Source organism: Gavialis gangeticus, unplaced genomic scaffold (genome assembly GCF_001723915.1).
Source record: "Gavialis gangeticus isolate Ggan-Ray unplaced genomic scaffold, GavGan_comp1, whole genome shotgun sequence".
In the NCBI taxonomy this organism is placed as follows: Eukaryota; Metazoa; Chordata; order Crocodylia; family Gavialidae; genus Gavialis; species Gavialis gangeticus.
Window position 1 is genome coordinate 112,024,854 of NW_017729022.1, and position 4,049 is coordinate 112,028,902.

The 4,049-nt window shown below is 42.1% G+C and overlaps 1 protein-coding gene across 3 annotated transcripts in view; it reads left to right on the forward strand.

Moving 5' to 3' along the window:
* The window catches only part of CCDC91 (coiled-coil domain containing 91), a 457,779-nt gene that overhangs the window by 318,672 nt on the left and 135,058 nt on the right, over nucleotides 1-4,049 (forward strand). The window lies entirely within an intron of this gene.

Sequence of the window (4,049 nt, forward strand, 5' to 3'; positions counted from 1 at the left end):
CCAGCTGACTTCCTGCCCTTTGGGTGGGGGGCTGGGCTCAGTGATCTTCCGAGGTCCTTCCAGCCCTAATGTCTATGAAATCTGTGAGACATGGGCCATGGTGTAAGAGGGGTTCAGATCTGTAGATAATGCCCCCTGGCATCAGGGCAATGAATGTGGTCAGCCTCCCGCTTAGTGTATCATGGTAACATTCGAGTTGTGGCAGGAGAGTCAGGGCAGACCGCCCTAGGTAGGTGGGTGGGCTAACTTGAGATCTATCCCCAGGAATGCCCCCTGTCACAGTTTTAAAAAAGGCCATATCACCAGAGCCGTGTTCATCAACCTAACAGCTGCCTACAATACAGTTAACCACTGACGACTCCTCCACAAGACCCAGGGAATGACAAAAAATATACACCTTACAGAGCTGATACAAACCCTGCTCAAAAACAGCCTTTTTTGTCAAACTGGACGGGAAGCAAAGCAGATGAAGGTAACAGATTAATGACCTTCCCCATGGAAGCTTACTTGCACTGCTGTCCAAACCCAGTTTACCATGAAGTTACCCTCGTTCAAACCCTCTTAAACAAAAAACACATCGTGAATACAAAAGCAAAGGTGAGCACTCGTAACAACATTTTATATAGGCTCATCAACTCAAAATGGGGAGCTAGCCCCTCAATCATCTGAACCACAGCTCTGACTCTCAGCTTCTCCTCTAGTGAGTATGCATGCCTTGTCTAGGAGAGAATTATACATGCTAAGCATTTTGACCCCATTCTGAATGATAGCTGCCAACGAATAACGGAATGTCTGAAGCTTACCAACCTAAACAGTGTGTACCTGCTGTCTGGCATTGTTTTGCCTGACATTAGAAGAGCTTTGGCTAGCAGGATAGAATGATTGAGAAAAGCTAAAAATGAGAGAAACTTGCTGTACAACCAGCACACCAATGACTGAAGTCACACAGGAGGCTTCCTTACCAACACCCAACCTCTCAAAACAACACACAAGGAGACACGACTACAGATGTGGAATGAGAGCCTGAAGAAAATACATGCCACTAAAAAAATGGACATTCAAGTGACCAAATCCTTGCCACCAAGAGCTGACAAACCATGGCAAAGGTGGTGATGTCTCAACTGCCTATGCATGGGGTTGGACTCTCCCAGGAACTAATGAAGAAATGGGGTTATACCATTGGTTCAACCACCTGTGACTATGGCAGAGCCTCAGACTATGCAACCCCTGCTGCAGTGCCCACTGCTTGAAGATACAAGTACAATGAAAGATCTCACAATGTACAATAAACAAGCACCAGCACGTGTAACAAAATGGTCAAATGTGGTGTAGAGACATGAGAAAACAGCCATAAATTTGTAATTATAGGGTTTTCTTCTTTTTTCTACTCCTGCATACATACAATAAAATACCATCATTTTGCAGACATGCGTCAGTGGCATTTTCAAGAGAAGTCCTTTCTGGAGGGAGGAAAGAATATTCTTTATAAATCAGTGGGAAAATCCCAGTTATTTTTAATAGAATTTAATCTAACAAGACAACACTATTATTTACTCCATGAACATTTTTCATTAATATGCAGTGTTAATTCTACCATACTTCAGGTTGAAATATAATTTTATCTAATATCTTCTGAACCTGGACCTTTAAAAATTCCACTAGGCCTGTGTGGTGAAAAGTATGACGTTCCCATGACAATGTTTCAGAAGTACAGGTGGAATTTTAAGGAATCCCCGATTAATAAATACTATACTTAGGGAAAATGTTGCTGTCTCATTGGAAAAGTGTTATTTGGCTGGAAAAGATTCTTAAATTAATGTTCAAGCAAAGCAAATAAATCTTCAGAGATAACCATCACCTTAACTTGCAGACTTTTTTTGTTGTGCTTTGTTTCATTTTAAGCTCTATCCTCCTTATGTTAATTATTTTTTTCTGAATTCATATTAGAATGACTACTAGACTTTATTTGAATGCAATTTAAATACTGCAATAAAGTATTTGTTTGTTTTCTTCTATGCCTGCCAATTTTTGATATGCCACTTAGTGGTGTACCTTCTGGGATTATTTGATTCCAATTTTAGAAACGCAATTCTGTAAAATCACAGGAAAGAATTTTTATAACGGATGTGCAGCAGAAGACTACAGTTTTTCTGCTATAATTTTTAATAACTTTACTTAATAAAGCATTTTGGATAAAGATGGATTCTTCAAGCACACCCTCATCATTTCCAAATTGATTTTTTTTAAAGCAAATCCTGACTTTTTTCAGCCTGTAATGAGGTAATGGTCATGTACCTCATATAAAAGCAACAGATAAAGGTATGTGTTTATTTCTCATATGCAGTCAGGAAATATTGTGGCTTATAAACCACAGTCAAAAGGTGGGTTGGTTTCCAATTTTTGTTTCTCGTAAACAATTTAGTTGCAACAGTGTACTTCGCTTACGTGATGAAAAGTAGGAGTGATAGAACTATAACAAGTTTACATTTATTCTGCGATTTTGCAGTGCTTTGATTAAAATACAGTTTGAATTGGAATGTATCACTGTAAGCAAAAGGAAAAGCAAGGCAATAAACCCATTGCCTTGTTTTTCTCTTCCACCTCCTCTGCCTTTCTCAGCCCCTCTTCTTACTTCCCCAGTCTTTTGTATTTAATACACTCCTGTTTGATAACCTGGTTTCTGTATTTCCTTTCGTAGCATCTGACAAAGTAAGCTTGTTGCTCCTGAAAGCTTGTGCTTCTCTAATTCAGTTAGTCTGTAAGAGTGGCGCTTACCTCCTAGCCTGTGGGACAGATCCAGCCCATGGAGCCATGTTATCTGGCCTCTGGGACTCCCCACAGGCCGGATATTTGATGGTGAAAAGTGGCAGCAACATTACTTGCTGCTCCCCTACTGCCAAATTTCTAGACCTGTGGGAAACTTCTCGGCCAGATAACATGGCCGTACACACTAGGTCAGGCTGGTGCATGGGGTTTCTCTGCAGCTGGACTTTGGGTGCACGGGGTTTGGCTGGCATGGATCTGCACCCAACAAGCAGGCCCAGGATGGTGGACCCAACTCTGTGCTACTCATCTGGCCTGTGAGGCTAGAAGGTTGGGCTCCACTCATGCATATGGCACAACTTCACCTTGTATTCTGCCTAGCTTTAAATGTGTTTAAGTGCTTTCCTGAATCAGGACAAAGAGAATACTAATGGGCAACTAATCAGGCTAGTGTGGCTCACCTGAGTGTTGGTCTTCAAATCCAAAGGTCATTGGTTAAATCCCTGTCTCTAGCATGCTTTACACCTGAGTTTTCCTTTCCCAAAGAAGCCTATCCCTGATGTTTCTTCAGATTCAATAAGGACAAGTACAGAGTCCTGCACTTAGCATAGAAGAATCCCATAGACTAGTACAGGCTGGGGTCTGACTGGCTGGGCAGCAACTCTGCAAAAATGGACTTGGGATTTACAATGGACGGTAAGCTGAATATGAGCCAACAGTGTGCCCTTGTTGCCAAGAAGGCTAACGGCATACTGGACTGCATTGGAAGGAACTCTGCCAGCAGATCAAGGGAAGTGATTGTTCCCCTCTATTCTTCATTAGTGAGGCCACATCTGGAGTCCTGTGTCCAGTTTTGGGCCCCCCACTACAGAAATAATGTGGGCAAATTGGAGAGAATCTAGCAGACTGTAATAAAAATGGTTGGGGAGTTGGGGGACATGACTTCTAAGGAGAAGCTGAGGCAACTGGTCTTATTCAGTGTGCAGAAGAGAAAACTGAGAGGGGATTTAATAGCAGCCTTCAACTACCTGAAGGGGGCTTGAAAGGTGATGGAGTTAGACTGTTTACAGTGGTGGCAGATGACAAAACAAGGAGCAATGGTCTCAAGTTGCAGCAAGAGAAGTTTATGTTAGGTATTAGGAAGAATTTTCTCACTAGGAGTGTGGTGAAACACTGTAACAGGTTACCCAGAGTGGCTGTGGAAACTCCATCTTTGGAGGTTTTCAAAACCCAGCTAGAAAAAGCTTTGGCTCGGACGATCTAGTTGGATGGTCCTGCTTTAAGTA